The sequence below is a fragment of the Sorex fumeus genome, unplaced genomic scaffold (assembly GCF_029834395.1).
Source record: "Sorex fumeus unplaced genomic scaffold, SorFum_2.1 ptg000006l, whole genome shotgun sequence".
NCBI lineage: Eukaryota > Metazoa > Chordata > Mammalia > Eulipotyphla > Soricidae > Sorex > Sorex fumeus.
This window is the reverse complement of record NW_026606063.1, coordinates 49,988,554-49,999,533: the sequence shown is the minus strand read 5'-3', so window position 1 is coordinate 49,999,533 and position 10,980 is coordinate 49,988,554. Positions and strand designations below refer to the sequence as shown.

General features: G+C 43.9%; 1 pseudogene; it reads right to left on the bottom strand.

The window, feature by feature from the left end:
• Positions 1-507: 507 nt before the first annotated feature.
• On the bottom strand, positions 508-973 carry LOC130037255 (EEF1A lysine methyltransferase 2-like; annotated as a pseudogene).
• Between the last annotated feature and the right edge of the window lie 10,007 nt (positions 974-10,980).

Genomic DNA, 10,980 nt, shown 5'->3' with positions numbered 1-10,980 from the left:
TAAAATTTTCAATTGTTTAGCAGCTAGAGGAATTTTCCTCAAGCATAAGTTTAAAATTACAAAAATTTAAATTACTGAGTTGATACCCAAAACAATCCAATCACTTACACAAACATGAAATTATGCTATTAAATAGATCAACCATTTTTTAAAAATCAGCACATTTTATCCATTCAATATATGCATCCTGTGAACCTACAAAGTTTTTATTTGCACTTTCTATGCTAGGTTAATATGATGAAAAAATCTTTAGAAATTTAAATTTAGAAATTTATAAATCAAATTTAGAAATTTAGACTTTCTAAAGTTAGCTTTCAGATCAGAGAGATAGCTCAACAGATTAAACACGTTTTACATAGAGAAGGCCTGGATTTGATCCCCAGGAAACCAACCATATGGTATCTCTGCCAAGATCAATATCCATACACACACACAGCTGGAAGTAGCCATCAGAACAGCAGGGTGTGGTTCCAAACACAAAACAACAAAAAGCAAATAAACAACGTTTTAAAAAGTTAATTGAACTTGTCCAGTGGATGTTGTATTGAAAACTATTGCAGCTACACTTGTTCCAGAGCTGAAGCTGAACTTGGTATTGGAAGCTCTTGGGAAAGTTCAAATCCTTCAATTAATTCACAATTCTTCCTGGGTCCAATTACAAGAAGTTACTTAAACAAAAAAAAGGCCTTTCACTTTCAACTCTCTGGAGAGAGACTTCACATATTCACATATTACTTTGTCCTCTCAACTGCATTGTTAGGATAAAGATGTAAAGCATCAAAAAAGCAAATATAAAATCTAGGAAGCTTTGTCCATCAACTTAATGTTAAAACTTTGTGTTTTTTTCCCTCTCTACAATACTTCCAGGAAGCTTTACTGCAGAGGAGAGTAATCAATTTTGGTAATGTTGGAGAAACCAAATGAAATAACAGGAAAACACCATTTCCAATTCCAGTGTCCAGCACCGAAGCATCCGAAGGACTCTTAGTTTTTCTGCATCCATCTTGTTTATTGATATGTACTTTCTTCTCCGAATCATATGTTTCCTGTATCCTCATATTCCTGAAAAGTTGGTTAGTTCTCTTGCAAAAAGCACATCCTCCAGAAGGATTCTCTCAAGACTGCACCTTCACTGTCATCTTCTCTTGCTCATCCCAATCCCCCCAAGCCCTGGGCAATGTTAGGACTCATGACCCAGTTAAGAGTATTTTGACTATAATCTAATTTTGGGTTGGGTCAGGCTGCATTATTTTCCATCAAGTTAATTAATGAATTTGTCCCACCATTAGTTATTGAAAAGACCTCTTCTCCCACCGAGCTGTACTCGGGGCCAGCATGTATGAGCTTAGGTCTATTTCTGAATTTTGGAGCCCAGTCTATTGTTTATTAATATCACATTATTTTTATATATATCATCTTACAATAAAATTGAATATCTGATGATGTATATGCTCTACCTTTATTCTAGGATCTTGGTATTATTCCTGTATACATTTAATAATGACTTTTTCTTAATGAGTGAACAGGCATCAGGGCTTTGGTTAATGGTGATATGGGTGAGTGGTATAGCCATATATCCAAAGCACAGAATCAACAAAACTGAAAACATGAGATCTAAGCTGTAATCAGGAGAACTTTGTAATGTGCCTGTTATGTTTACAGGTAGGGATGGGAGAAAGGGTTTGGGGTGGGGGAAGGAAATATGAAAATACTGGTGGGGGGAAACTGACACTGATAGTGGGATTGGTGTTGAAAGATTATATGCCTAAAACTCAACTATCAACAGCTTTGTGAGTCACAGTTCTTTAAAAAAAATTAATTAAAAGAAAAAAATAATGACTTTGTCCAGGGCTGGGAGATGACACAGTAACTAAGGTACCTGCATTGCAAGCTTGAGGTGGTAAATTTTGTTTTGTTTTGTCTTCTTTTGGTAGGGGAAGATTTGGGCCATAACCAGCAGTGTTAAGGGATCACTCCTCATCATGCTCAGGAGACCATATGTGGTGCTTAAGTTTGAACCAGGCATTGCCACAAGCAAGATGAGTGCTAGAACCCTTGTACTATCTCTCCAGCCCTTTCTGGGGAGTGGAAGGTGCAAGGAAGGGTCAAACCCAGCATCGCCATTGGTCAGGGTCTACTTTTTTACTTGGTGCTCAGGAACTATTACAAGAAGTTCTGGGGTGGGAACTGTGTGGTGCTGGGGAATAAATCCAGAGTTCCCACATGCAAAGCATATACTCCAGCTCTTTGAGCCATCTCTTCGGCCCTGAGGTGATGAAATTAATGTCCAGTGCTAGCACATTTGCCAAGCACAATCCTAGCAGTTCTGCCCTGGGAGCTTAGCAGCTCTGCTAAGTAACCAGTGCCACAAATAATTTCTGGCCATACTACAGTCGAGATGTGCAAGTAGCCCAACTAACGGGTGTGACTGCCAATGAGCACTGCCACCACCACAACAAAACACCCATGTGAGTAACATGACCAGGACTGCAATTCCCAGTGAGGTTGTGTGCAAGCACCATGATGAAAGGAGTGGGATCCCAGAACCACTGGTGAGCAAACACTGTGACCTGAGGTGTGACCCCTGATGACACCACAACCAAAATGTGCAAGCATCACAACTGTGTGTGTGTGCAACCTTGAGTCACTGCATTATCAACAGAGGGAGGAGAAGGAAGGAGGAACAAGGTAGGGGGTAGAAACCACCTTTTCAATTCCCACACAATGTACAATGGGGCTTTCTGGGGGCGGGGTTAAGTCTATAGACTAATTTGAGGAAAATGGACATTTTAACCATTTTGGTAAATTCATGAACGTGGTACGCTGTGGGGAAAATAATTCTATGCAGAGAAGAAGGTATCCATAGAGGGGCAGGACAAGAGCAATGAGCATGGCTAATGGAAGTGAGAAGCTACAATGTACTTCAATGAAGTGAAAAGTGCAAGTTACAGAGTGCAGAAAATGAGGCTAAAGAGCGAGGCAGTGGCCAGATTAAGGAGAAATTTGTTGGTCATGACTAAGAGTTTATTTAGCTCGAAAAACTAACAGTGCATGGCTTTAAAGTGTAAGAGAAGTGTGGTCTGATGTGCATTTGAACAGATGACTAAAACAGCAGTGGTTTTGAATAGGGTTGACTGACTTTCAAAGGGTCAGAAGTAAAGGAGGGCCAGAAGGTGTATGACACCAGCAATTCAGGTGAAATATGAAAATGTGAACTGAGAAGTGGCAGTCAAAATGAAGAAGTGGAGTCATATTTATCGGTAAAATCTGCAGGGTATGGTGACTGATGGAGGGGGTGGTAGGTGAGAGAATCAAAGATGGCTCTCCACTTTCTAATCTATGTCTGGATAGATGGTGTTTCAAGGAATATCAGAGTAATAGTAAGCTTGGGGGGAAAGATGCTAAATAGGTTAGTTTGCAATACACATGTGCTTCTAAAAGGAGGTGCCCAGCAGAGAACTGGATATAGAGGTCTGAAATCCAGGCAACAGCCCAGGCTGGATACATGATCCTGGCACTGCAGAGAATGCCTGAGACACAAAGGGAGCACATGTTGATTGAGAGGTATTAGGCAGACTTCCTCATATTCCCATTTAGTCTTCAATTTTCTGAATTTCTTGTGTATGCTTGTTTATTCCCTTCCCCTTGTTGTTGTTCTGTTGTTGCAATGACCAGTGATCACCCAGACAGCCAAAGTTATTTTGTTGTAGTGCTTGCATACATGCTCACCAGGGTCATGCCCTTAATTGTGGTACCCAAGTTGTAACTGTGATACTTGCCAGGAGTTGCAATGGTACTCATATGTGCTTGACAGAGCTTGCATTTTCAACTCACACATCTTGTTAGCTGTGGTGCTCCCTGGGGAGGTGGGGGTCAAACCTCTTTTTTTGGGGGGTACTCACACACACCTGACTGAAGTAGCCAGAAATCACAGCTTCAGGGATCACAGAGAGCAGTGTTGCCAGGCTCAAGCAGCATAGCTACCAAAACTATATTCAGTGCATGTGGGACACTGGGGATTTGAACTCATAACCATATACTTGTAAAGCAGACTACACTATTCCTTTGACTCCTGTCTTCTTTCTCTGGATGATAGTGCTAGTTGATATCCCTTCATTGAAAACTACTAAAAAATATGGCTTACTGGTGTGATATTAAATTCATATCATGTCTTATTTCAAATATCGTTCAGTATAGCCAGACATATCTTCAAAAGTTTTAATCCCAAAGGCCACTTTGCCTCATCCTTAAACCTTCCATTCCCTTGCTATACTATACTTTCAGTTGAATATTCATACTTCACTTTTTGAAGAAAGCAATTTGACTACCTAATTTTCATTGGGTTCCACCAGGTTTGCTGCATCTGCTCTGCCTTCCTTCTGTTACCGCAGAGGAAGTAGCACCATTCCTATCTATAGCCAACCCCCTCACCAGTGCAGATTTCCTCCTTTCCTCACTCACTAGCCCTCCTGTCTCTCATGAAGTTTTCCTATTAAGCCAGTCTCATCTTTCTACAAATATATCTTGGTATCACTCTCCATAAGCAGAACAAAACTGCAGTGGTAGAGACTGAAAGTACTCACAGACACCCACTTATCCTCTCTTATTCCTAGGCATATAGCCAAATTATATTTCTCAGCCTCCTTGCAAAGGTCCATGACTAGTCCAGACCCTTATTCTTTCTTTCCTGTTTGGCAATGATAGAGATTGAACCCAGGGACTCACACATGTAAGATAAGCTTTGCTACTGAGGTTTTTTTTTTTTTCCTATGTGGAGGCCAGGGACTGATTCAGGAACTCATACATACAAAGCAAGTGTTCAATCACTGAGCTAATCTTTGAAGTGTCCAAGTGACTGTGAAGGCCATGTGCTGGTGCCAGAGATAGGAAGCACCTGGGTCCCTCACTTACTCCTGGAAGAAAGCCACTCAACTTGCACAGTCCTGTGACTCGTATGCTAAATAATCCTTAATTGTGATAACCAATTGAGATCAACATTGTCAGTGATGCCCCTAGCACAAGCTCCATATCCACCTCCAGTTATTGCCCCATTTGTTAGAACACATCAAAGAGATGTCTGCACTCAGAGTTTCCATCTTTATCGTTCCAGCCTTCTCCAATTCAGGTTTCGTCTCCACCATTCCTCTGACACTTATCAAGCTTCATGCTGCTGGATCCAAGATCATTTCCTTGTTTGGTTGATTTTTTTGTTTGTTTTGTTTTGAAGATATACATGGAGGTGCTCAGAGCTTACTCCTTTGTTGTTCTCAGGGATCACTACTGGTAGGACTCAAGGAACCATATGCAGTGCTGAGCACTGAACCAGGGTTAGATGCTTGCATTGCAAGCAACTTATCTGTCATACTGTCTCCAGACTCCTAGATCACTTCTTTATTCTCATCTTTCTCAGACTCTTAACATCATTTAACATAGCTTCCTACTTCCATTATTTTTTTAAAACATCTCTATGATGCCAGTTTCTTGGTTTTCTTCTTCATATTTCACTGATATGCTTTCTTCTTCTCTACCAGTTCTCTAAGATTTAGAGGCTACTTGGACACTAACAATTTTTTTCCCTCTCTCCTGTTTCTTTAGGTGGTATCATCCAGTTCTTTATTTTTGGTCTGATTTCTCCCCTTGGCCATTATTCTTTAGATTCAGCTATGTGATTTATTAAAGAACCACCTGTAACATAACATGTCCAAAACACAAATTCTGACTGTGACTCTTAAATCTATTTCTCCACCTGTCTACCTGCCTTTCAGAATAAGGGTTTAGAATAAAAAGGAAGGACTTATCTCTGGTTCCTTCCTCCTCTCACTCCTTTCCACAAATCCTTCTGGCTCTGTCAACAAAATATTTTACTAAACCTATAAGTCTTTCAGCCTCTCTCTGCTAGAATACTAGTCCAAACCCATTTTACTTCTTGCTTACACTATTGTGACTGCCTCTTCACCACTCTGCCTGCTCCTAGCTGGTGTACACTAACAGCTTAATGCCTAACAGAGTAAATGCCTCAGATTGTAAACCATCACACGCTTAAGTCTGTAATACCTTTGTATTGGAAGAACTGGAATCCAGCAACCTCCTCACTCTGGTCTATAAAATTTAACATGATTCGGATTCTGCTTACCACCTCAGCTTCATTCCGTTTGATTTAGTTCTAATTCTTTTCTTTCCAAACCATCAATCAGTTCCTTCCTGCATCAAGCTCTTAGAAGCTAATACTTTTTCAACTGGCAGTCCTTTCCCCAGATCTCCTCATGGCGGTGCTCAGAGCTTACTCCTTTGCTATTCTCTGCCTCTTCCTCATCACCTAGGAGTTGGCTAAGAAGTTGCCTTCACAGAGCACCTCTCATCTTTCATCACTTTCCATCCCTCCTGCCTTCTTTCCTTTACAGCAAGAAACAAAATAAGCCCCAAGCCCCACCACACACACACAGACACACAAACACACACACATACACACACCCTTCCCCTTGTTGTGAAACCTGGCAGACCTGCACACTAGATTAGGTTTGGCCGGAGTCACACACTTGATCATGATGCTCAAGCACTTACTTGTTCACATACAGAGTGGCACTGCTCACCAGGATCACACGCTTGCTTGAGGGGTTTTGGAGATGGCAGACTTCTTGCTGTGATGCCAGAGATCACAAATATCAGTACTTCCAGGGTGGCTTCTGATGATGTATTGGGGGTCAAACGGGCAGCCGTCTGCCTACAATGTAGGCTTTCAGCCACTAAGACATTCCCAGACCTCCCAGGAAATAAAATACTTCAATACTAGTTTAGATCATCTTTTTTTTTCTTTTGGGGTCACACCTGGTGATGCACAGGGGTTACTCCTGGTTTTGCACTCAGGAATTACTCCTGGCACTGTTTGGGAGACCATATGGGATGCTGGGAATCAAACTGGGGTCGGCCGATGCAAGGCAAACACCCTACCTGCTGTACTATCACTCCATCCCCAGTTTAGGTGATCTTATTTGCTCCACACCTGTCACACAGGACACAGCTTCAAGAAGGCAAAGATTTTAATTTTACCAGTATATGTGGCACTAACTGGCATAGTGGCAAATATCATCTGAACCCAGTAATCAAAGAAGGCTCCTCACAGAATCAAAGCCTACACTTTCTCTAAGGAAAAATATCTCATGCTATTCTCTAAAATCTTCAGTTAATGTTTTCTTAGCAGTAAGCTTTTCCACCAGCATAAATCCTGAAAAAGAAAAATCATGACTTACATTTATAGCAGCTTTTAGTCCATCTATCACCTTGTCTTATAATCTTCCTATTTTTTTCCTACCTAAATTTATCCTGCCTAAGTATTTTTGCTTTTACAACGTGGACTGCATTTCTGAAAGAGTTCAAATACCTTAAATAACGGTGAAAGGAAGTATAACTCTATGGCACAGTGGATGATACTATTGCACAAGGCCCTGAGTTCAAGTCCAAGTACCTAATGCAAACATTCTGCCCAACCTCACTTCTAAGCCAGAGTGAGTTCCCCCCAAAACTTTTAAAAATAAGTTAATAGAAATCTATACCTTAGTCAGATGGTAAATAAGAATAGTCCTGAAAATAACTATGTCATCCTATTACTGGGGAGATCTGAACATGTGTCTTTGAAAAATAAAAGATAAAACCAATTTGCTCAATGTTCTATAGTTTTACTGAGATGAAACTTGTGTTTTCATGGATTGGAGCATCATTTTGTTTTAGGATACTCTGAGGTTTTTCAACTGACAGTTTTTGTTTGGTCCTCAACTCAGCAAGCAAACACTGTCACTATTAAGTTCAAGAAGAAGCAAATACCAATTAATTTCTGGAGATGAAAGAGAAACAAATACATGTATTTTCCATTATTTATCTCAACTTCAGAATGGAGTCTTAAAATCTTCCCTTGGTTAGTCCTTGCAGGTCTAATATTCAGGATCAAGGATAAAAACAAACAAACAAACAAACAAACAAATACCCTAAACTTAAAAAAAAAGTCCCCAGTGCAGAAAAAGACAAAACTCATTATTCCCTCCCATTGCATTAGATAAACTACAGCTGTAAGCTTTGTTTCCTTGAGATGTATGTAAACCTTTAAAAAGTAAAATCGGGTCTGGAGAGATAGCACAGCAGGTAGGGCGTTTGCCTTGCATGCGGGACAACCCGGGTTCGATTCCCAGCATCCCATATGGTCCCCTGAGCTCCGCCAGGAGTAATTCCTGAGTGCAGAGCCAGGAGTAACCTCTGTGCATCGCCAGGTGTGATCCAAAAAGCAAAAATAAAATAAAAAAAAAGTAGTTTTTACCAGTTTTGCCCACCCCCGAGATCTTTGTTAGAAAGGGCCAAGACCCACTTCTTTAAAATGTGACACCAAGGAACCATAAATGATAGTAGTGTCTTCGGTTTCCGTGGGAGTTTAAACTTTGACTCCAGACTCCAAGACAGGTTGTTTTTGCCTTGGGCAAAGACAGTGGGGAAGTCTTGGTTCCTACGTGCCTGGCTTTATAAAGGTAAGAGTGAGAGTTTTTTTTTTTTTTAAATTGAATCACTGTGAGATAGAGCAGTACAAAGCTGTTCAGATTGGGTTTCGATCATACAACCTTCCAACACCCAGTCCTCCACCAGCGTAATTTTCCAGCAACAATGTCCTCAGTTTCCATAACCCCTCACCCCCAAAAAACACCCTAAACTTAAAAAAAGTTAAGTTTTTTTTAACCCCCCACCCCGGCCTGCCTCTGTGGCAGGCACCTCTCTTCTCAAGAGTGAGAATTCTTAAAAGTGAGAATTCTCGGCTTCGCACTCTTTAGGTGCACGCATCCCAATATGGCTTAAATCCTAGTCAGTGATAAAGCAGTTTTTTTCCTTTCTACTTTTTGTGAAGAGGTTATTTTATTTCTGAATAAAGCCCCCAATTTCAGTCACTTATATAGTAAATTGATAGAAACTTTTCCTCTATGTTGGAAAGAACCTGGAGATTGAGTTTAAAGGATGCTGCTTCTGATGCATGGCCAAATGGCTTCACTTTTCGGAACCCTCTATCGCTGTTCCTAGAGGCAGGCTGGTGGGTGGGGGTGGGGATGGCAGGAAGAAAACGGGGGATACTGGTGGTGGGAAATGTACCATGGTTGAGGGATGGAACATTGTATGACTGAAACCCAATAATGAAAGCTTTGTGACTGTGTATCTCACAATGATTCTGTAGCACTGTCCTCCCATTCATTGTTCATCGATTTGCTAGCTGGACAGTAACATTTCTATTGTGAGACTTGTTACTGTATTTGGCATATCGAATACTTCACGGGTAGCTTGCCAGCCTTTGCCAGCCCTACCCGCTGTACTATCACTCCAGCCCACACAATGATTCAATGAAAAATAATAAAATGAAAATATAATTAAAATGAAAGTAAGAGCACCTTATAAATGAGTTACATAAACGGACCGCCGGTTTTAGTACAGGAAGTATGTCAGATTATAGATTTCTTCAGCACACTGAACGTCTGTTCCACTGTCCCTTTCCCGGAGCAGACTCGCTCACACTCCAGGGGCCAGACGCGGGAGCCTTCGCCCATCAAAAGCACACAGCATCTTCTCCAGGCCACGCACTCGCAGTGTAAAAGGTTTTAGCAGCTAAAATACGTCGAGATAACGACGTCCTCAAAACATAGCTATCTAAGGGAGGAAACAACAAAAAAAAATGAGACTGCGGTGGTCCCCGTATGCAAATACTGGCCTTACAAATGAACAGACAACCGGCCGCTTCTGCACTTCCCCGCGAAGGCGCCCTGGGACGCCGGCACCACGCAACCCGCCGGGCGGGGGCGAAGATTTGCATGTGCGAAATCGGGAAGGGGAACCACCCATCGAAAACCCCGGATCGTCGAACCCCACCATTCCCGGTGGGCCCACCCCCAACTGCTCCCGGGCCGTCGGTCGGGCCCCTCGACGTCACTGCGCCTTCTCCCCCTGTCCTGAACTTTAAGCCACGCGCCCCAGAACCACCTGGAGGAGGGGGATTTCTCAGGAGCCGGCGGCTTTCGCACGTAGCGGGCCGTCACCTCCCGGCTCCCAGGGTTCCCAGCGCCCCTGGCGCTCCGGGACGGGACCTCGAGCTCGCGCTCCGCAGCGGCCGGCCGCGCACGGCCGCGGGCCGGGGGCGTTGGCGGGGGCGGAGCGGGACCCGGGAGGCCGAGTGCGGACGTGCCCGCGCCGGCCGCGAGGACGCCCCGCCTCCCGCCCCCGAAGTAGGCGGCCGCGAGGACCGACGTCAGCGGCGGGAAATCCCCCGCTGCCCGCTGCCTGCCTTTCGGCCCGGCCGGCGCGCGCTCTCGCCACCGCTCCGCCCCCTGCCCCTGGACTCGGCACCCTGGACACTCGCGAAGCCGGGTGTCCCGGAGCGCGAGAATTAAGGGGGTGGGAAGGTGTGAACCGCAAGGCCAGAGGAGGGCGGGAAGAAGGAGGAGGCTCCGGGGGTGGTCAGGGCCACTGGGGGTCCCGCCGGCAGAGGTCCCAGCGCCGCCGGAACGGACGGGCGGGCTGATTGCGGCGGCCTCGCGTCCCGACGCTCGGAGCGGGGAGCAGAGCCATGGCCTCGGGTGAGTTGATCCCTGTGCGGGCGACCCGGCGGCCGGGCGCGCATCCCCGGTGCACGCGGCTCGGAGTACGGGGCGGGAGTGGGGGGGGGGGTGGCTCAAGAGAGGGGTTGTCTTTTGATCGTCGCCTCGATTGGCAGCACTGTCCACCTTCTAAAGAGTGATCGAGTATGCTGTCATGTGATGCCTTTAGAATGGTCGAACTCTTTTTCCCCCCTTACATTCAGTTTTATTTATTTATTTATTTGTTTTTAATTTTTGGTGAAACACCATGAGGTACAGTTGTAGACTTACAAATTTTTGTGCTTGGGTTTCAGTTATACAATAATTGAGTACCCAGCCCTCCACCAGTGCCCATTCTCTACCACCACTAATCCCAGTATCCCTCCCA